General features: G+C 39.8%; 1 long non-coding RNA gene across 3 annotated transcripts; it reads left to right on the plus strand.

Moving 5' to 3' along the window:
• Positions 1–1649: 1649 nt before the first annotated feature.
• Positions 1650–20782, plus strand: LOC121169035. Of its 3 annotated transcripts, none has more exons than XR_005885816.1 (7): positions 1650–6132; positions 9360–9508; positions 11059–11270; positions 11543–11698; positions 12660–12821; positions 14033–15273; positions 20483–20782. It is a non-coding gene; the product is annotated as an uncharacterized LOC121169035 (long non-coding RNA). The 3 variants fall into 3 exon arrangements; XR_005885818.1 differs by having other exon boundaries at positions 11126–11270; XR_005885817.1 differs by lacking the exon at positions 9360–9508 and having other exon boundaries at positions 1651–6132.
• Positions 20783–23281: the final 2499 nt, after the last annotated feature.

Raw genomic sequence — 23281 nt, forward strand, 5'->3', positions numbered from 1 at the left:
AGCTGTCCATAACTGTGTCTTAAATCAGGACTCCTGTAGTTATTAAAGCAAGAAGTGCTAAACAACATTACACCCTTTTCTTTGGACTGTAGCTGTATATAACTGCAGTTGTCAGTGATCCTTCAAATTAGACTTGGGACTCTGACATTTCTCATCCTCTTTGCTTTATTGCACGGGACAATGTTCACTTAAGATTCCTTTATTAAGCTGCTGATATGCCTAATGACAGCTACATTGGGAATCTTCCCATTAACATCCCCCCCCCCCAAATAGTGTAAATGCTAGCCACTGAGAGCCTAATTTGTGGCCTATTAATATGAGCTGTATCTGTCCTCATGTGTTCCAATGCACTGGAGTACGAAGCCCATCCCCCACATCAATTTTATTTTCCCTTCCAGCAGGGATGCTGATTTAATAATGTTTTTATGTTTGTAAAGAAATGGGGATAAAACTGTAAGGCGAGCGCAGCCAAGTACCTTGAACATTAACTGACTGTACTTGGCTCATCCATTTGATTTATACTCAGTTCATGGGCTCCCTCTACAGTACAAAAGAGGTACTGATCATTAAAGCCCTTACTGTTGCTCTCTTTCAGTTTGGTGTGTAGTAGAGGAGGAAGCCTCCTTAACCTTCCCCGCTTCCAACTCTCCCCATCTTTCATTCCTTTCCGGCACAATTTCCTAGTCTATAAGACTTACATTGGGACAACCAGGTGCGAAACAGTAAGGAAGCACAACCACGCATCTTGGACATTAATGTGTGCTAACTGCACATGACTCATCCCATTTGAGTGAGATTCCACTTAACTTCCTCTTACAGTACAGAGGGATGCTACTCACCAAGGCTCCATGAGTTGGCCTATTACATGAATGATTATATTTGTCAAGTTTGCTGCTTTCTACACAAGAAAGCTTCCCCTGCCCCATCCCTAACCTCATCTTCCTTTCCCTTTCAGCAGAGGTGTCCACAGCATATGGCCATTACTCTTAAGGTGCATAATTGTAAGTGACCAAAGCCATGCACCTCAGACATTAATGTGCCTAAGTGCCCATGGCTCATCCTCTTTTGTGGTATCATAACAATGCTGATTACCAAAGGTCCATGTTCCTGACCTGTTATGTGGCTGATTATTTTTGTCCAATGTCCTATGTGCCAGAGAAGGTAATTCCTTCTGCTTTGCCTGGTCCTTTGTCTTTCCCTTCCAGCTCTGATGCCACTGTGTAAGACATGTGGACAACAGTGCACAATTTTAAGTGGCCAAAGCCATGAACCTCAGACATTAATTTTCCTATAAGAATGCTGATTACCAAAGGTCCATGTTCCTGACCTGTTATGTGGCTGAATATATTTGTCCAATGTCCTATGTGCCAGAGAAGGTAATTCCTTCTGCTTTGCCTGGTCCTTTGTCTTTCCCTTCCAGCTCTGATGCCCACTGTGTAAGACATGTGGACAACAGTGCACAACTTTAAGTGGCCAAAGCCATGAACCTCAGACATTAATTTGCCTATAAGAATGCTGATTACCAAAGGTCCATGTTCCTGACCTGTTATGTGGCTGATTATATTTGTCCAATGTCCTATGTGCCAGAGAAGGTAATTCCTTCTGCTTTGCCTGGTCTTTTGTCTTTCCCTTCCAGCCCTGATGCCCACTGTGTAAGACATGTGGGCATTAAGGTGCACAATCGTGACTACAACCATGCACCTTAGACATTAATATGCATAGTTACATGTGGCTTGCCCCATTTGATATGGATCCTTTCAGGCCCCCTTTACAGTACAGCAGGGGTGCTGATCACTAAAGGCCATGCTTGTGATCTGTTGTATGGCTGATTATATTTGTCCAATTTCCTGTGCACTAGTTTGTACAGTCAAGGTGCACAATTATGGCCACGGCAATGCACCTTGGACATTAATGTGCATTACCACATGAAGCTTGTCGCATTTGGATGAGCTCCTACTTCTAGACCATATGTGCAGTATCAGTGGGCACTGATCACCCAAGTCCATATTATTGCCCTGTTACATGGGTGACTATATTTGTCTAACTCATCCTCTTTGAATGAGAGCCTACTCTTAGACCCTATACAGATCAGACTCCTATACATAGGGGTACTGATCACTAAGGCTCATATTTCAAATCTGTTATATGGTGATTACGACTCTTCAGTTTCATGTGTGCTTGACAAGGAAGACTTTCCTGCCCGACTCCCAACCCAGTTTTCCTTTTGCTTCCAGCAAAGATGCACACTCCATAGGACCATTAAATTTGGACAGTGAAGGTGTACAATTTTAAGTGGCCACAACAATACACTTTGGACATGGATGTATATGACCGCAGGTGGTTCATCCCATTCTGCTGAGATACCACTTAGACCCTTCTTGCAGTACAGCAAGGGGGTGCTGATCGCCAAGGCCCATCTTCTTGGCCTGTTATGTGGCCCATTATATTTGTTGAATTTCCTGTGCACTGCACAAGAAGCCCTCCATCCAGTCTTGCATTCCCTTCTTAAAGAGATGCCTACCCCATAAAGTTGTTTTGTGGACAGTCAAGATGCACAGTTTTAAGAGACCACAATCCTGCATCTTGGATAGCAGTGTGCTTCACTGCACATGGATTGCCCCATTTGGATGAACTCCTTCTCTCAAGCCCTTGTCCTGTGCTGATCATCAAGGCCCATAGTTTTGGTCCATTATGTAGGTGATTATATTTGTCTGAATTCCCATGCATTAGATAAGGAGCTTCCCACACTCGGCACCTACCCCCCAGCCCGGGTTCTTTCGGCTCCATAAGACTATTACACGAGGACAGTCAACATATACAATAAGTGCCACAACCATGCACCTTGAATATTAATGTACATAATTGTACATGGCTCATCCCATTAATTAAGATCCTATTCTCAGACCCCAAATGCAGTACAGCAGGGGTGCTTGCCACCCAGGCCCATGTTTGTCCTATTATGTGGGTGACTATATTGATCTAAGTTCCTGTGCATTAGATAAGGTAACCTTCCCTGCCCCAGACCAATGTCATTTTCCTTTCCCTTTCAACAGATATGTCCACTCCATAAGACCGTTATGTGGACAAAGTGCATAATTGTAATTGATTACAACTATGGCCTTAGGATATTTATGTGCATAACTGCATGTGGCTTGTCCCATGTGAATAAGATTAGGCTTGCAGACTCCTTTTGCTGTACAGCAGGAGTGCCAATCATTAAGATCTCTTTGTTTGTCCATGTTCCTGTACAGTAGATAATACTAATTGCCTACTACTTTAATTTCTTATTATTTGTACAAAATACATGGTTTTAATTGATCACAGCTGGATCCCTTTGGCATTAATGTGTATAATCATGACATGGTTCATCCTGTTGAACCAAGATCCTGCCCTCTTTGTCTCTTACAATGCACAAGGTTTGCTGACCACTAAACTTCATTTTCTTGATTTGTTAATGCTCACAATACATTTGTCTGGGTTCTTGTCCATTAAGCATGGATATCCCACTTCTGAGTTCCTATGCCATCCAGTAGGTGGTTCCCGCTGCTTAAGACCTATGCATTGGGACGTAATTTCAGGTGTCCACGTCCTTGTCACTTCCAGGACTGTGGTCCCTCCTTTGCATTACATCAGGGGATACTCTTCTCCTACAAAGGCACATAATTGAAATTTACTTTTGCCTTTATCAGCCGCCTAGTCTTGTCCCCCTCGCCTTTCCTTTGCAGTACAGTAAGGTGTACTGCTCAACCAAAGCCCTCTTTCCTTGGGAGTATTAATAAGCGCACTTAATAAGGGTCCTACCAATTTCCTCAGCATTGTCAGCAGATGGAATTCACTACTCAAGACTCTGCTCAGAATGTTGACATTCATTACAGTGTCCTGAGTGTATCCTATACCAGAACTGCTTTAGAGCAGTGTGAAGCTATGCACTCAGTGCCTCTTCTTTTGGATTTAATGATCACTAATGCAATTGTGCTTCTCTTTAGGTTTAGGATTTCACTTCCTTACTCCCACTCCCTTTCTATCAGGGCCATGATAACTTTGGATTGGTCCCTTTCTCATGAATATTAATGCCATAGTTGGTCTGTGGACCTGGGGAGTAGATAAGAACCCTGTACTCCTACCACTGCCTTTTGACTGTTGCTGAGGAGTGCTAACCATAAGCCTCAGCTCTTGGGTAGTTAATTTGCCATAATAACAAATATTGAGAGTACAATTCATTTAGATGGAAACCTGCATGCTCTTCATGTGCATTAATGGGCACTGGTCAACTTTGACTCCTTGAAATATTACTCAATATTTCTGTTAGACGAGGGTACTAAACCCTCACATCACCTGTGTATTACTTAAAAGTCTGTTGGCCACTCAAAACCTTACCTTCTGGGACTGTTAGTAGGCACAGTGAAAATTATCAATGGTTCCCTCCCTCTCATATTGTTAAGAAAACTCTTTCCCCACCCCCATTTCCCATTTGCCCATCAAACAATGACCTATACTTCCCTTCCCAAGTAGCCACAGTCTTACCATCTATGCAAGATTTTCCCTCTCCATGGCCCCTTTTGTGCCCTTGAATCCTTCTTATGGATTATTAATATTCACAGTCCTGCCATTGGGTAAGGTTATGCTCCTTCCACCTGCCCCATGCCCAGTCCCTTTTGTCTCCTTTGCTGTGTAATGTTGACTGAGCAAGATCCTCTCTAGGACTAAATCCCATATGTCACTGGTTTACCCACCTTATATTGCCCTAATGGCTCAGTTGCACTTGCCTTGGTCCCACCCATCAAGCCTCAACCTCTCCACTTACCTTGCATATGCTTTTCAGCAGTGCTGACACCCAAAGCCCTTTCTGTGTTACTAATGAACACAATATTGATTGTCCCACTTTACAACCCATCACTTTAAGAACTCTAGACCACTTTGATGTGTCTGTGCGGCACTGATGAACAAAAGCAGGCCTGGAACTATGTGGATGAACCTTCATTATTTTCTTCATTATTTTCTTCAGTTTCCAATGATCCCAATTCTAATTATTGTCACATTCTGGGAACAGGAGTCATTCCTTCCCAGCTCTATTATGGCTTTATTGTGTAAAATATCCACAGCACAGCAGACTCCATGAGCTGGAATGCCCCCTTTTATCTTGTGCTTTTAATTATACAATGATTAATTGATTAGAGGAGAGTTTGGATGTTTTATCTGCATTCTTCTTCCAGAGAAGATTGCCTGGTTAAAAATCTCTGTATTGTTGTGGTTCAGTGCTGACTGCTAGGATGCAATGAGAAAAGTTGTCAGTTGCTTGGTTTCTTAAGAAAGATATATGGTTTGGAAGGTGGTATTGATAACCTGGTCATAATTGTTTTCAAAGCCAGTCCATTTATGTTATGTACTTAATGACCAGTGTCTCATTTTATCGAGGATGGTGGGTCTGTGGATAGACCGCTGCTACTTTTGTGTTGTAATTATGATATTACCAAAGGTGTTCTAGAGTGGATATCCTAAGATCAGTATCTTTGTTTGGCTATATTATCATTTTAAAACCGTTTCTTGTTGGCCTTTTATCACCAATTGCTTTTAGAAAAATGATCAAAATGTGCTAATCCATCAATTTCATCATATGAAGCCTCAGACTCTACTTGCTTCAAGAAGGTGGCTATAAAAATGATTAAATGAGATAACATGCTGAGATGCTTCTGAAAACCATAGGTCACCTTGTTTGATTATTCCTTTATATAAAATGGATCACTTAGTTCTGCTAATAATTTGAGTTAGATTGAAGCAAGCATCACACTGAGGTGAATTAACTATAGAAATGATGAAATCGGTTTCTCCATTTTATTAAAAGAAATTAGCTGATGATTCTTAATGTAGATCTCGGCAGTAGGATAGCTGCCCTGTAAGAAGGAATAATATCCTAGCATCTAGCGTACGGCGTTGTTGTGGTAAAGGTGTGTTTAATGTGAAACTGCTGAAGTTCATAGCTAGCTGGTCATCATGACAACTGCTCTTGAATCACTGAAAACGGATACTATGACTCTAAGAAGGATGTCAAAAGGTTGACTCAGCTCAGCTTGCAGTTTGTACAGCTAACTCCTTGGACAACGTTAAGAAGAGTCTTTGGCCCTTAAGGATTCTGTAAGTACTATTTTATGGCTATTAACTCATCTGTTCCCCATTCTATTTTCTTTCTTATACTCAGAAAAGTGAGAGGGTCCTGCAAAGTCTCTGGTCTCTTCCCACCTTATCTGCTATATATGTGTGTATGTGTGCATATATATAGATATGCATATATATAAATTAATTGCGCAGAACTATAGAATTAATATGGTATACCCAGCCCTATGTTGGGTCACACTGAAGTGAGGGGTGACAAGTGTTATTGTCCTGCATAGTTTCACCCCTGAGATGGTTGTATTATCAATATAAACACACTTGAGACAACCATAAAAATGGTAGTCAAGTTTTCTATGAATTACGAGTTTATAAAAGTGTTTTGAAGATGATAGGATAAACTTGAAGGAGATGGATTTAGTTTTCTCTGAGCCAGGATATAATGTGCAGCCATCTGTAATCTAGTTCATATACCTAAAGATCATTTATATTTTATTTCTTGGAGCTATGGAAATAAATTAAAAGAGATAGGGTCTAGTCATTGTGTTTGGCTACTTGGCAAGCCTGAAAAAGTAGGGATTAACAATTTCATGAACTTGAGCTTTTCAAGATTCACAGTTTGGAATCACAGGTTTAAAAACTTGGGGTTCTTTGCACTATTTTACCATATTTCTGCCTCAGATACACTTTATTTTGGAATCCCATTGCCAAGAGTAGTGGAAAAACAAAAATTAAAAAAAAAAAACCCTATCTTTGATCCTGCCCACTTTATGCTGCAGTCTATATAATCTTTTCTCTAAGCCTTTTTCAACAGATGCCTTGGTTAGCTAAAAGAAGCTTATCCTTCTTAATGTAAACACAAAGATTGAAAAATCAGTCTGTAACAAAATTTGCGTCTTTTTCCTGCATAGCCATGCATTCTAATTTAACAGGAGCAATAAGAACATATATATGATCTGGGCTACTCTTATGCATATTTCCCCACAGCTTGTTTTCCCTTCATGCCTAATGGCATTGTCCAGCTAAGTGAGGCTATGTATGTATGATGGTACATGCCATGCTCCTGAGTCTTCTTGGAAACAGATCTGTGACATTGTTTCTCAAACTCAAGTAATACTTCAGGATGAAACACCTTTTAAAGGAATAAAATATTCTGAAATCCTGAAAAAAGTGTTTTGTGAAACACTGACTTAAGATTGTTATTAGAGATGTAAGCATGTTTTCTAATTTTAAGTTATTTTTGTCAAACATGTGTTATACATCTCAGATCTAGAAGATTCATGAGAATATATCCATAAACCCCCAGCCTTCTTATTGCTCAAATTTGAGAAACATTGGTGTATGCTTTTACATTCTTTTATTGCTGCTCTATCAAATCATCAATTAATAGTCACAAAACCCTGTAATAATTATTGGTGCTTGTTTTAAAGGGGTGAATTTAGAATGGTTCTTGTACTCTGACTCAAGAGGATGGATTGGCATATATTTAGATAACATCCCATGAGGTCCAGGAGTCTTAATTGATTTCTTCAGATAATCTTTGCCCTGAAGAAAAATGTGGCAATTGTAAAAAAGGGATGCCATGGAAATGTGGTTACCTTAAAAATTGAGAATCCTTTTGTTACTTCAAATGTTTATTGTGCCCTGCACTGGAATAAATAGCAAAACCCATTGTTGACATACTGCATTTTATGATCTGCTTGGTAGTATGTCATTGCTCCACAGACTACAAATCATTCATTTTTTTTCAACCTTACATGTCTTCCTTGACTGAAAACTAGTTATAAATCACTGATTTCATTTTATAACAGACTGACCAGTCTTTCCAGGAAATTTGTTGATGTCTAAGAACAAAGTTTAATTTGTTCTTTTAGTCTAGTGTGTTTTGAACAAAAACTCCACCAGTGTGGCAATGAAGTCCTTCATTATGAGCTGATCCTTATAATCTTGACAAAGAAATGAAAAAGCGGTGAAAAGTTTCATAGAAATCTCCCATACCCTCTGTGAATGCATGCACAGAACCAAGGTCTAAAGACCTGGGAAGGGAGAGTATGTGGGCTTAAGTACCACCTGGCTAACTACTAATTAATGTAATATTGGGATAATCTCATGCTCTGGGCTCCTGGTTTTGCCAAGTAATGAAAATGCTGGATACCATGGTCATTAAGAATTCTTGCTGCAATGAATATGGTCCTGGAGTTATTCAGTCCAGCTGGCTGGCTCTGTTACTTTGTTATTACACCCAAAATATGTTGATGGTTTGTTGTGTTGCAAGTCTCAAAATTCTTGCAATGAATAGTGAACCACAGTGAAATGCATGCTCTTATTAATGTGGTCACTCTCTGGCCTTTAACTGAATTCCCTTTAACTAAAAGGGAGTATTTTATTTCATTACCATAGTTGATATAACTTGATGCTAAAGCAGACATTCTCTTCAAATAAGATTCAGAAGATTTGGGGAGAATGAAATAGTTGTTTCCCTTAAGATAAGTAGACAGTGAAATTGAACTTGGAGCCATTAATTTAAGAATTCTTTATATAAATGTGCTTGCATAGAGTGTTATTTTCCCCCCATTAATAGAACTTCATGAAGGAGTAAATATATACATATACACACTTACGGGCAGTGATTTTTAATAGAAGCCTGCATTTTGGGCGAAGTATCTAATCTTAAGAAAGGATGATGATGATGAAGGTTGTTGCCAAGAGAATTTTTAAGCTCATTCTGCTCATTTGGGGCATTGTAGAACATGAGCTTTACGGGGCATGTTCATTGAGGGCTTACTGTACCACACCATACCGAATCATACAAAAGGTGCTCTCCTTGCAAACAAGGCTTAGATTTGCTTCAGTGATCTCTTACCATATGGTAAAAGCAGAGACCCAATTATTAAAAATGGCCAAGACAGTTGGAACCCTAGACATTAGCAGCAACTGCTGACTCTGCTGCCTTGTATGTTTAAGCGTTCTCAGCAACAAGACCTTTAGCCACAAAGTGACTCAGCCCTTAAGCTTTGAACCCTATTTTAATGGAGTTCTTTTTGTTCATGGGCTTAATTCTCCTGTGATATTGCCGGTGTTTGTCATAACAGGACTTTAGGGACAACGCACTGGCTGCGCATCTGGAGACGCCTATGTCTAATGCTTCAGGTTTTACTTCCTAGTTCCTATTGGACAGGGGGAGGGTTGGGATTCTCAGTTTTGGTAGCCTACTGGTGCTTTGGTTGATTGCAGAGCTTTGTTTTCTCGAGGCCTTTCCCAACCATGTGAGACCTGAGGACGCCAAGCAGCTGCAAAAAGACTTCAAGCACCGTACCGCAGAACTTCCCTTTTGATACTCTGGACAGGGTACAATTATTCTACTTGCACTGGATAACTTGCGGGCTGCCTAGAGAAGAAGGTAGTTTGGGGAATTTATCCTTTTGGGGCCTTTGTCTTAAAATTTTTGTTGCTCTACTTTTTTTTTTTAATGATTTGTTTATTTTTATTGGAAAGGTGGATATACAGGGAGGAGGAGAAACAGAGAAGGTCTTCCTTCTGATGGTTCACTCCCCAAATGACAATGGCTGGAGCTGAGCCAATCTGAAGCCAGGAGCCAGGAGCTCCTCTAGGTCTCCCATGCAGGTGCAGGTTCCCAAGGCTTTGGGCCATGATGTACTGCTTTTCCCGGCCATAAGCAGGGAGCTGGATGGGAAGCAGAGCTGTCAGGATTAGAACCGGCACCCAAATGGGATCCTGGTGCATTCAAGGCAAGGATTTTAACCACTACACTATCGCACTGGGCCCTGCTCTACTTTTTAAAGGAGAATATGAACCTGTGTTTTGGTTCAATATACACATACATTTTAACTTGCAACTTTGGCATATTTCATTTGTCCCTCATTGCTGGTATCCTGAGAGGTTCTGAAAATCAGGCGTACTTGACCCTCATTTCATGAATGAAAAATGAAGACAAGCAAAGCAATAATTTTTTTTTTGGTCAAATAACTAGTTAGAAAGGTAGATTGCAACTAAGCCTTTAGGTTACTAGGTCTCTAAATTATTCTCCTTAATTGATATTGTTAAAGTTTTTGGATTTTTTTTATGACTAGGACCAATTTAAGTCTGTGCCAGGTCTATTATGACTGACCTAACTGTATTGTCACCACCACTCCCTGTATTAAGTTGAAAGTTTTCATTTGCAAAATGATGAAATTGTGGAATAAGAGAAACCTGAGGTTCTCTGTAAGCTATTTCTTGGATGCCTAGCCTTTAGCATCTTTTGAATAGTTGTTCACTATTGTCATGACTGGGCTTCTGTCTGTTCCTGATCATTATTGGTTTTTTTGAATATCCTAGAACTCTGAACACTGATGATGCCCTATCATACAAGTCATTCAAGAAATGAATCCTAGGAATTTAGTTAGAAAACAGTTCTAGGTCTTCACCTTTGCAGTGTTCCAAGATAGCACCACATAAAGTAAAAATTACAGGAGGACAGTGCTGCAAAACTAGGTAACAGACATTTTAAAATAGTGCATTATAAAGCAAAGAAGCTTGCAATGATGAGAATTCTTAATGAACTCATAAAACAAGGAAGTTTTTTTTTTTTTAATAGCTTCATGGGTCTTTTGGTTGAAAAAGCTTTAACTTCTGTTTCAATCCCTTGATTTCTTGTCTCCCACTGTATTTTCCATAGTTTAATTGATTGCTCATTAATAGAGATGAGGATAAAGAGCAATATGGGAATTTTGCTAATTATTCAGCTCTAAGTTGATCTTGAACACGGAAAACTTGTTTGGAATGTAACTGGAATGAATATTTGAATTCTCCTGTTGCTAGGCGGATAGCCAGAATACAGAGCTTCAGACAGCTGGACACCCCTTAGTTCAAGTCCCCTCACTACCCCAAAGGCAAACATGGTTTAATCAATCACTAACGTATCTTTTTTTCCTTTTATTTCCTCTTCAGATCTTCTTGGAAGAATGGGCTTGTTGCTTTACAGTGCTAGTGATCCATTCCCTTTGACGATCCTTAGGTGGAGATGGGGCATGAGGATCCTCCAGGGGAAAAGCTCATTATCACTGGGCAACAAGCCTAGGTAATGAGGTTCTAGCAAGACACTTTCCTGGGCCTAGATAAGAAGATGAAATCCAAAAGACAATCACCGCCGTGAAGGTTAGGTAAGTTGTTTCTGAAAGCATACTAAATAGCCTTGATTTTGATCTTGTTTTCTGATATGTGTTGCACTAAGTTTTCCACTGAGAGTGTACTCATCATCATCCTGCATCTGCTTTGGTAAAAAGACCTTTCTGACTAACCTGGGAAGCAACTTGGTGTGAGATTGGTGAAGGTGATGATTTGACAAATATAGCAGGCTTCATGAGTGAGGGTGTTTTCAGGTGGTACTGTAAGATGTGGTACAGGCTTATAAACCAATTATTATTTCTTTTAGGAGAACAGAGACAATAGCTGCCTCACCTTGGGATGTTGCTGTTTGAGAAGATAAACTGGGGTTGTATTGTTTTGTGCTGTGCCTGCTGATTTACAAAAGAAAACCTGGATCTATAACTGGGCAAGATCTAAGCAACAATGTCCCTGTGTCCTCCAGGTAAGTAAGGGGTGAGGCCGATTAGAAGGATGAGGGTTGAAAGATAAAGGCGACCATTCTGTACAGCAAATCCTGACCATATAGGCAATGTCAGCATTGTATATAGAGAGTGGATACTCTCTCTAAGTTCCCTGAGATATTATTATAAGTGGGAATCCTTGAAATGTTATATGTTTGAAATGTTGCCTAGAAAGCTACATAGATTTAGCAACAGATTTACCAACATAGCTTGTTTTAGAAAGCTCAGGTGAATATTACCTAAGAAGATTTATTATAAGCAGATTCTCAGGCTGGTACTCTGTGGATTTTCTGATTGTGAAAGTGACTTCCTCCCAGAGTGACTCAGATATGTCTCAGAGAGCAGCAGTATGTGCTTTGGAAATGGTGCTATGTTTTGGTAGTCCTGAACCTGGACACTTAACGAAAGCTGACTTGGTAGTTGTATTCTTATACCCTTTTCTTTTCCTTCACATTCATTATGTGCTTTTATGAGTTTTGTTATCATTTAACTAAGTAGGGGTGGGAGACATCTAGCCTATGGGCAAAACCATTTAATGTGGCCCCATTAAGGTAACCATAGGTGGGACTCAAAATTCAGTAGATATTTTAAAGTTGACAATTCAGTTAATTTTTAAGCTGACAATTTTGTATGATGTGCAGATGACATTCTGGATAGTCGGCCAAATGGCCCTTGGGAGAAAAAATAGTTCCCCAACTCTGAACCAAATTTATAAGGTAGTATCTCCAGTGACTTATCCAGGATACATTGGGCAAGACAGTTTTTCATATAAATATGTAGTTTACTATTCTGTTGAATGAGGACTCAGAAACTTTGATTTGACAGGTTTATAAGTTCTGTGGAAACATCTTCTATTTGCTCATTACTTTGAATCATCTGTTACATTAGCACAGTACTCAACACTTCCTATTATTTATGTAGTTTCTTTTGTGATCTTTGTAGCTCGTGAGTGTTACTTTCATGGCTGCCAAATCATCTATTCCAAAATCAGTGCAGAGAACTGGGTCTTCAGCTGGATCGAGAAAGTTGGACATACTGGAAGAAGCTTTCTGACCTGCAGATCAACATGCTTGGCAATCTAGTATTTTAAAGTAGCAAAATGAAGTAAGTTGTTGGTGTTAGATTGTAAAGATTGTCCAGAACTGGTAAATGTTGGAAATTACTATTGAAAGTGGGGACAGATGTGAAATGAACGGGGAAGATGATCAGTTTTCCATATTACCAACTGGATTCACTGAATAGCTCAAAGACGTAACAGTCTGCTTACCTGTATAGTTAGGGGAAATTAGCCTTTACTTTGCTATGTACTGTCATTGCATAGTTGTGTGGCAAAATTTAGGGCCCTAAACATTAAGAATCCTACAACACCTACAAGAGTTTTTGCTTTCTCCTGAAAGCCTGGGCTCTTTGCATCTCCATTTGTGAGACAATCTGAGATCAAGATTTAGTATGGAGAGAATCCTTGACTCTGAGGCAGTCATTATAATTGTGAAAGATGGGAGAAAGGAGAAGCTACAAAATATGGGGATTGACTTAAATGCTAAATATAGCCTTTCCTAAAATATTCATTCATTTGTGACCTGCTCCGTTTCCGACCTGAGCTGCTTCACCCTCCTCAGGCAACCTGGTGATCCTCCGCTCCCGGGAGGTTACCATATTGATGCAAAACTTAGTGCGGACACCCGATCGGCATAGCGCACTGCAGCCCAGAACTCCTGGACTCAAGCGATCCTCTGGCCTCCGCCTCCCGAGTAGCTGGGACTACAGGCGCGCGCCACCGCGCCCAGCAAAATATTCATTCATTTGTGATAGCTCATTTGGCTCTTTTGGGAATTTTAGTAAATACTTGTGGTTCTGTCAAGAGGCATGCATTCTATGTTTAAATCCTCTCTGTTAGTATGTGGCCTCTGAAAATTGCAGTCTGTAATGATTAGCAATGACTGCTTATTGAGGAATAAATGAAATCATGTATGTAAAAGGCTTAGCACAGTGCTTGCCACATAACAGACAAAAGGTATTGCAACAAGTTTTAGAGGCTCATTTGGCACAATAAAAGTGACCACTACTGTTATCTGAAAGCACACATAGTTTGGTTCTACTTAGGAAACCCCTAGTTAAAAATTTGCAAATAGGGAAGCATCTATGTTGCTTATGGTAGTTATTATTATTATTGGTAGTAGTATAAATAGTATCAGTAGTAACAACAGTTTATTGCAATTATTAATAACACTTTTTTTTGTTGCTGTCTTTCTGTGATGTTTGTGCCTTTTGTGCCCCTTGTTGTATGTCATTTCCTGTACTTACCCTCTTCCCAGAATGTCTTTGCTTATTTCTGACTTCTAAGTGTGCATTTCTATTCATCTGTTTTCCTTCTTGAGCATCTTTGTTGTTCTCTAAAGTGTGTGCTACCCATTTCCGTGTGTCTGTTGCTAATTTCTTCTATGTGTGCTTTTGCTTCACTTTCTCTTTTCGTCCTTCAGTGTGGAGTCTGCTTTGTCTGTGTTGTATCTCTAATGTTTTCCTTCTTGTTGCTACTACTCTTTGCTCTACTACATGTGATTCTTATTTCACCATGTCCTTCATCTGCTTCTCTACTCTGAGTCATGTGTTGTGTGCTTTTTTTATGCCACTTTCTCCTTCTGCCTACCTATCTTGGTCTTTGTCATCTCTTGTTTGTCGCCCCTTTCGCTTCTTGTTGACTTGATGTTTTGTTTCACGTTTCTCTGATTCTGAACCCTTTTCTGATGCTTCTCATCTTGCATTTCTCTTTTCTACATTTCCTTTTCGCCGCACTCTGGCGGTTTTCTCTCTTTTTCTTCCTTTGTGTGCCTCAGTGTCTCTTTGATGTCTCTAAGTTTCTACCTGAGCATCCATCTTTTTGCTTCTTTGTGTTTCTTCTCTGCTTTTCCCTCTCTGCTGAGCTTTATTTCAGCCTCTTTGTCTTTGTCTGCTCCTCTGATTGCATGTACTCTTCTCTCTTTGGGTCTTTCTTTGCCTATGTGCCATATGTGTGTGTCATGTGACTGAGGGCGTTCCTAGCCCTTCCTAATAGGTGCAGAATACCAACTGCCAAAAGAAACAGTGCAGAAGCTCTTCCTTTGATACCAAAACACGGCATGACGGTCAGAACTGAGGTCAAACCTGAGAGCTAAGGTGGACGAAGATGGAAAGCACATAATGGATAGAAGGCCCAAGTGAAAGACATTGTTTGACCCTTGAGCACTAAGGTGGAAAAGTCATATCTGAAAGAGACAGAAGCCTTAGGCCTGAAACCAAACAGAACCCTTGAGAACTAACATGTATAGGAAGTGGTCTGAGTTGGACAGATGGCCAAAGTCCTAGGATGGAGGCGAAAGGACTAAGAGCTGGGATGGACACATGGAAAACCTAAAAACTGAGATGTGTGATACATAGTGCAAGACCCGAGATGAACTCACGGTTATAATTTGAAAATATCTACGACCCAAGGATGGAAGGCTGCAGGCACACCTCAACCAGGACTCAAGCCTCTGCAGATGGATGGAAGACTCAAGAGAAACTGATCTGCAGACCAAAGGTTGGAAGCTGGAGGCCCCTAACCAGAGCCTAGGAGGGGAGAAACCCTAATGCCAGGGGAAATCCCAAGATGAGAGCCCAAAACCCCTGCTCTTTTTTATTGTTATGTCCTTTACTCTTAGATCTCTCACATCTTCCTTCCAATTATCACGTTGCCATTAAGCTTGCTTCTTTTGTGGTGTTCATAAAAAAAAAAAAGGAACATGTCCAAAGATTAGTAATATGTGTGGGCTGGTCTTGAGCCCGTTTTTAGCCATTCATTAAATGTCTACTCCTTTTGAGAGATACCAAAATTTAATCAATAGCTGGTGTGGCTTTTGTCACCACACTCAGTAGCAAGCATCCGTATAAGCTATATTGTATTTCTGTCATCCTTTTGAATCTCAGAAGCTTTAGGCTGATGAGAAGAAGGAAGCTGTTGTGGAAAAAAAAAGTTAAAAGAATTAGCCAAGAAATAAAGAGTTGTGCATTAACCTTCTGAGAAGCATCAGCCCAACAGCACCTTCCTTCTTATGTGAGCTTATGTGAACAGGATTCCTGGGGGCTTAGAATTTCTAGTGGCGGTTACAGAAAGCGTGACTGGGCCTGGCTGGAGTGAGGCCTAAATCCCTGCTCATTGTGGAGGTCAAATAGGTTGGTGAACCATACAGGCCTCTTTCTGGGTTTAATACCCACTTGTAGGCTTAAAGATGAGAGAACATCCTCTGCTTCTGAGGGAAGGTGATTTAAATGATTGATAATATATTAGAAAGTGCCGTAAAATGCAAGAGAACAAAATCTGACACCCTCACTAATGGCTTATTGACAGTCACAGACAACTAACATTTGAAAGTACAGTGTATCTTTGCTAAGCATTATATAAATGCTCATCATGTGTTTTCTCGGAGAGGTCAGATCTCAAGTACTTTAGACTTGTAAGCCACAAGGTCTCAACATGTTCTGCTTGTAAACAACCTTTTTAAGAGGTAAGAACAATTCTGGTCTTGTGAACCAAGTGGATCTGACCTGCAGTACAAAGTTTGCCAACCTCTGGTGTAAATGCGAGAGGATACTTCTGAATATTGTTTTCTTTCTGAATGTATCCTTGTGCCAAGTTCTAAGGACGTGTCACCTATCCAGGTGACTTGAAGAAAAACACACGAATGTTCTTTGTAAATGTGAACTTGGAAAAAAATTTTAAAAATCTTAAGAACTTCAGTATTGATGAACAAATGTAGATCACCTATTCTATGCTTTCTACGTGCTACAAAGCTTAAAAGCAGCACCAGTAAAATGTGTTTTATCAAGAATAGATTACTATGTCGTAGTATGCAGGCATAAGAAATTAAGTTTTGGATATATGACTAATTTGTACATTTGTGTTTCTGCTGCTCTTCTGATTTTGAGCAAAAATACAATATTCTAAGTAGCAGAAAACACATGGATATGGCTTTTAAACTATAACATATAAACGCAAGGATTTGGTGATCAATGACAAATAACATGCTGGTGGAGTATTCTCAGAACTAAAAGTTTCAGAAAGAAAGTGCCTATTAAACTGCTTTGAAAAATAAAGCACTAGGCACACATCGGTAAGCTTCATGCTTGTGAATGAATGAGCGTTAACTACCTCTTCTCACCATTGTTTTGGGGAATGTGACACCCAATGTAAGTGATTCTCACATGTAGCAAAAGTTAGGAATGAGGCATCACTTGATTTATCAGTCAATCTGGTGAGATCAAGTTAAATAATTATGGATACTATTTTCTAGCCTAACAATGTAATGGCTGTGAATGTGATTTCCAAACTCCAAAATGCCATTTAAATGTAAGACTTCAACCTGTATGAATAAAATTTTCTGTAAGATGGGCATTGGATAAAATTTTCTGTAAGATAGGCATTATTTCTGCAAAATTCTCATTGTGCATGAACCACAAAAATGATGATGACATAAACTAAGGATTTAATCACTTGTTAAAGTATTAATTTTCTATCAGTGAGTATCATTTGTCTACCATGTGCGCTCACTGTTAACAGGCATTGAAGAGATACATAGTTGTATATCTCATTGTGCGCGCAGCTGAAAATAAGGCAATACATATGCTAGCACATGTGCTCTAAAGCATCAAAAAATGTTAACTGTAGAGTTTATTTCTCATCTAGTGAATACTGGGCTTACAAAATTAAAGCACAGTTGTTATACTATGCAGATGAAGCAAAAAATTAGGTGAGATCTGTTAACTGCTGGATACATTGAATATAATATGCAAGACACTCAATGTCTAATAAATGCAGAGTACATAGTAATTATATACTAATCTCCTTTGCAAGGCATTGGGATGCGAAGATAAATCACCTTTTAAAAAAGGATTTATTTATTGGAAAAATAGAGAACTAGAGATCTTCCACCCATTGGATTGCTCCCCAAAATGGCCACAATGGCTGGGGTTGGGCCCAGGCCAGGCTAAATCCAGGAGCCAAGAACTCCATCTGGGTCTCCTAAATGGGTGGTAATGATCAAAGCAGTTGAAACATTTTCTGCTGCTTTCCCAGGTACATTAGCATGGAGTCGAATCAGAAGTGGTACAATCTGTACTTGAACTGGCATTCATGGGATGTCAGGATTGCAGGTGGCAACCTAACCATCTGTGCCACGATGCCAGCCCCAAAGATAACTCATCTTTATGTATCCTGGGTAGTGAAGGAAAATATGTGTGAAATAAATTTGTAATTTATAAATGGTCATATGCATATTAGCAATATCTGCTAAATAAACATTGATTATTTACTGTTATCCCCATAGTAACTGGGGGTATATTCATTTTTATTGAACCTGTAATGGGCATTTCTATAATCTACAAAGCCTACAGTTCTATACAGATAGGAATTAACGGTAGACTTTGTAAGTGCCGATTACTTTATATGTGGTTTAGAATTGCACATCTTATTATATAACAATCAACTTATCATTGTGAGGTCTCACAGGAGCAAATAAAATAGTTGTGAGCTCCAGACCAAAAGTTATTTAACCACTAATAAACTTAATTGATGACGATGAAAACATGGGGCAACTGGATTTGTGTAAGATAAAGTACTCAATGCTGAACTATGAAATGATAAAATACTGTTAATTATTAGAACATTTGTTCCTGATTGAAGTGATGGAAATTAAAACAACAACAACAAAACAAAAAAACAAGGTGATGTTTCCACGTAGTGTGAGTGCTCAGTGCTGCCAACAACGATGAATTAGATTCACCTTGGCATGGTTTAGAGACAATGAAGGAGAAAAATAAAAAGGCTCAAGTTTGCTTTCTGATGAACCTGATAAACATTGTTTATGTGGAATATACCATATCAGATTTTGAGCCTAAGAGATGAGGTGAAATGTGCCTTGTTTAATTGACTTAGATCACTGATCACAGCCATAGATAGAAAAAGTCTTTGATTATTGAGTAAATAATACTTGAGTGTCTGTTGCATGCAAAGTTATATAAGTCTGGTTCAGAAACCCATTGACTTGCCTTGAATGCCTAAAGGAAAATAAAAAAGGCAAAAATTAATCCACCCTGCAGCTGTAAGATGTGAAGGAACAATTAAATAAATAGATCTCCTTCTCTTCAGCATGCTTTGTAGAATGGGAATAAGAGAAACCTTTTTACTTTTGCATTTATACAAATATCCATGAGCATGATGCTAAATGTCAAATGAAACAGATTTGTTTCACAGGCACTTAGCCTGATTTAGAAATGCAATAATAAAACAATGGAGTGATACTCTTTATTATATGGAAGAAGTTACTATGAGAAGCTATGGTAAATCCTAGATTAAGAAAAGAAGTTCTTGCCAAAAGGCACTTGATATTAATTACCTTATTGACTAGAATCTAGGAGGGAGGTTAATGCTCATTCTTTCTTTTTTCATTTACTCATTCATTCTCCAAGTATATTTGGGTGTCTCATGGATAAAGGATTATTTGGCAGTCTGCCAGTTGGCTGTAGAGATGTGAGAATTTCTAAAACTTTATTGTTGACTTGTTTCCTGGGTATAGGCAGGAATTTATTCCTAAACAGCATTGTGTGGTTCAATTCCTGTCCCATATCTTTTGCACCAGTCTGGCCACTACAATAAGCAGGTTGATGGGCTTTGTAGCAAACCTGCCCCTTTAGTTGCAAGAACTTTCCTTGTAATGGACAGCTCATCCTCCAAGAAAAATGATTGTGATAACTGACAGAAGGAGGCATGTCAACTGACTAATTTCCAAGCCTCAGTCTGATTGGTAGCAGTCTTGGGACACCACCTGTCACTGAGCTACAGTTAGTAGTGGAAATCATTTACGAGTGTGGTGTATTTTCAATCCTTTGATCCTTTCCGCTCTGACACATAGACAGCTCTCTTGTCAGAAAGAATCCTGACAGGTAATAGCACAGAGATGGAGACACAGTTTCTTTTGCAACAGCTTCACAATTTATAACTTAGAAATGTTGTTACCATCAAAACAGTGTCAATGGATGACAGTAGCTTACAATTTTAGGATGCTTACTTAACTTTTCAATACAGCAAAACACAAATTGGAACATTTGACAAAAAATCCATGGTAAAGCAACAGTAAACTTATGCCAGACTAGACTTTGACCTTTTCTATTTTTAAATCACTCACAGAGGGTGGGACAGGAGGAAGAGTGAAGGAAAGGTCAAAACTGTTCTAAACGCCCTTTGAGAGCGATCCTAGCTCTAGCTCTGACTTAGAATTGCTTAAAAAAAAAAAAAAGCTTAATGCAGTTCCAATAATTGATTATTGTTGATCTGAGGTCCTACTTTGCTGTACGCTTTTGGAAAAAAATATTTGTCCGAATGGCTATCGACCAAGTCCTGGGTCAGAAAAGAATGGCATCCATTAATCAATATGACCCACTTTTAAAAACTGAAGTTAACACTACTGCATTTACAGCATTACATTTTGTACATACTTTCAAATGAACTGATAGTACACATGGCAAACCAACAATGACATCCACAAATGGAGAAGGAAATAAATGGCAAAGTATAATTGGTGGAAAATGTAAAAGGATTTTGGGTGATATTTTACAGTTCTCACTCACTTTGTATACTTTTATTAATATTAGATTTTATAATGTACCAGCAAAATGTACCCTTTCTTCCGGAGGGGTTGGGGGTTATATTTTTGGAAAGTGGTGAGGAAAAATAACTGAAAGCCTTCCTTTCACAGTTTCTGGCATCACTGTCACTGCTGATTAAACCAGCGTAAAAGAACATGCTATCTGCGTTAGTTTCGCAAATGAAGTTATAAAGGAAATGCCTGCATCTCTTCCCTTCTGCTTCTAAGAAATCTTGCCCAAAGGCTAATATAAATACAAAAACCTAGACTTGTGAATTCATGTAAAAAAACAGACTGTTTTGCAGATCCCAAAATCTTGCTCTGTGGGTGACCAACAAAAACCAATTTGGAGACATCACACATCATATGGCAAAAACTGGGGAGTTGCATACTGTAAAATAAAAAGTGCTGCTTTGAGAACTTGGATTTTCTGTGTGACCGTGTCTCAATTCACTACCCTTTCCTAATCACATTGGTCATTTTTTTTTTCTTTTCTACCTTAGTCATCAGCTGTCAGGTCTCAATTTTTATGGCTTCTATTGCCAAGGACAGTGAGAAGCCCAAATCCAATAATATGTAAAAACTGAATAACTTCAAAAATCAAATAAGAGTATGATATGAAGTATAAAGCTTTGGGAGTTACGATTCGGGAAGGAATCACGAATTGAAGGAATGAAAGGTCCTGGCCCCTGAGGGGATGAAGGGATAAACAGACTTGTCTAATGTTCAACAAAGCATTTCTAGACTTTTATTACTTGTTTGCATTTCTGTGCAATGCAAACTGGAATGGGTTCAGTGGAGGATGGGAGCCATTGGTAGAGACTTTTCCAGAAGGCATTCTTGAGTGTAACAGTGCTTTAATTTTCCTTGGAGCTGACATCAGGATCCTGCTCATATTTGCTGTGCTTGCTGCCTTGGCTGTCCTGCTTCTCTCTTTTCTCCTGTAACCTAGTGGAGAGAAAATTAATGGACAGATATAGGTTTCTTTCTTTTTTAAAAATGGAGGCGTCAGAACTAGAAAATGTTAACATTTGGTAGTATTTCTCAGGGTATATATTAATGTGATCACTAAGCATGTGAAATTCTATTTTGTACCAAGGCACATCAACAAAACTTGTACCTCCTGTCAGGATATGATTGCACCTTTCATCATGAAGTTATTTTTCTTTCCCTTTGTGTTTCTTTTTAAAAATTATTTTTAAGCATTTATTTTTATTGGAAAGTCAGATATACAGAGAGAAGGAGAGATAGAACACTCCCTAAGTGGCTGCACACCCTAAGTGGCTGCAACAGCTGAAGCTACACTGATCTGAAGCCAGAAACCCAGAGCCTCTTCCAGGTCTCCCATGCTGGTGCAGGGTCATAAGGCGATGCCATCCTCAACTGCTTTCCCAGGCCACAAGCTGGGAGCTGGATGGGAAGTGGTGCCACTGAGACCATACCGGTGCCCATATAGGATCCTGGTGTGTGCAAGGCGAGGACTTTAGCCGATATGCTACTGTGCTGGTCCCAAAAAGTATTGTTACTGGGAATAATAAACTTAGTAAGCTTGTATCATTTCTATTTAAAAGTTATCGTATCTGGTTGCTGGCATTTTGTCATGGCTTGCTTCGCCACCTGTCCCTCTGGCATCCCATATGTGCAGCAGTTTGAGTGCTGTCTGCTGCACTTTTGGTCAAGCTCCCAGCTAACTTGCCTGTGAAAGGAGTGGTGGATTCACAAGTGTTTGGACCCTTGCACCCTTCTCCTGGCTCCTGACTCCCGACTTTGGCTTGGCTCAGTGCCAGCCTTTGCAGCCGTCCTTGACAGCTTTCCTAGGCCACAAGCAGGGAGCTGGAAGGGAAGTGGGGCTGCCGGGAACCAGCCCCCATATGGTATCCCATTGCCTTGCATTCAAGGCAAGGACTTTAGCCGCTGGGCCACGCTGCCGGGCCCCACCTCTGCCTTTTAAACTAAGTTGTATTACTTAAATGGAGTCTAAATTGAACCAGTTACTCTGTTCATTGGGAATGGATAAGCAGGAAAAGTGCTAGGAACAGGTGTAACTTCTTAAGAAGGTATAGGTGAGCAAAACCAACGGAATGACCTGGAGACCATTCTTAAGGGATTATACCAAATGGAGCACCAAGACAGTTACATGGTGATCTGGGAGTTTACATAAATAGGCCTCAAGGCTTTGACCTCACTCAGTTACATTGTTTTTCTTTTACTCAGTAAAGGTGAACTTTTGAGAGATTCTGAATCCAGCATCTCTTGAATTTAACACAATGTATCTTGCAGTAACAGTATTTCTGATAAGAGGCAGGAGACAATTTTAGTTTTTAGGTATCTAATGATGGAAGCAGGACATCAGCAGCAGCCATTGTAATTCCCAACATAAATGCAAACTCAATTCTCCCAGAGACTCTTCTGTGTATTCCCAAAACCAGTCTAACCCATGCCCTGCATTCCTTTTCAACCACCTAGGGGAGGAAGGTCCACTGTACTTGGAAAGCCCAGAAGAGTCACCTTGAACCCTCCCAAGCCCATAAATCCCCCTAAGCTATGTAAGAGCTGGGCTTTTGGAGGACCGGGCCTTTGTCAGGTGCTTCTTCCATATGCATGCTAACAGTTGGCCACCTTTGAGAAACTAGTTTTAATAAATTTATTCTGGGGCTTGGTGCGATATGGGCGCTGGTTCTAGTCCCGGTGGCTCCACTTCCCATCCAGCTCCCTGCTTGTGGCCTGGGAAAGCGGTCGAGGGTGGCCTAAAGTCTTGGTACCCTGCACCTGTGTGGGAGACCTTGAGCTCCCTCCTGGCTTCTGGCTCTGGATTAGTGCAGTACTGGCCGTTGTGCTCTCTTGGGGAGTGAATCCATCAGATGAAAGATCTTCCTCTCTCTCTCCTCCTCTCTGTATATCTGACTTCGT

This window comes from Ochotona curzoniae, unplaced genomic scaffold (assembly GCF_017591425.1).
Source record: "Ochotona curzoniae isolate NIBS_2020 unplaced genomic scaffold, NIBS_Ocur_1.0 scaffold_1852, whole genome shotgun sequence".
NCBI lineage: Eukaryota > Metazoa > Chordata > Mammalia > Lagomorpha > Ochotonidae > Ochotona > Ochotona curzoniae.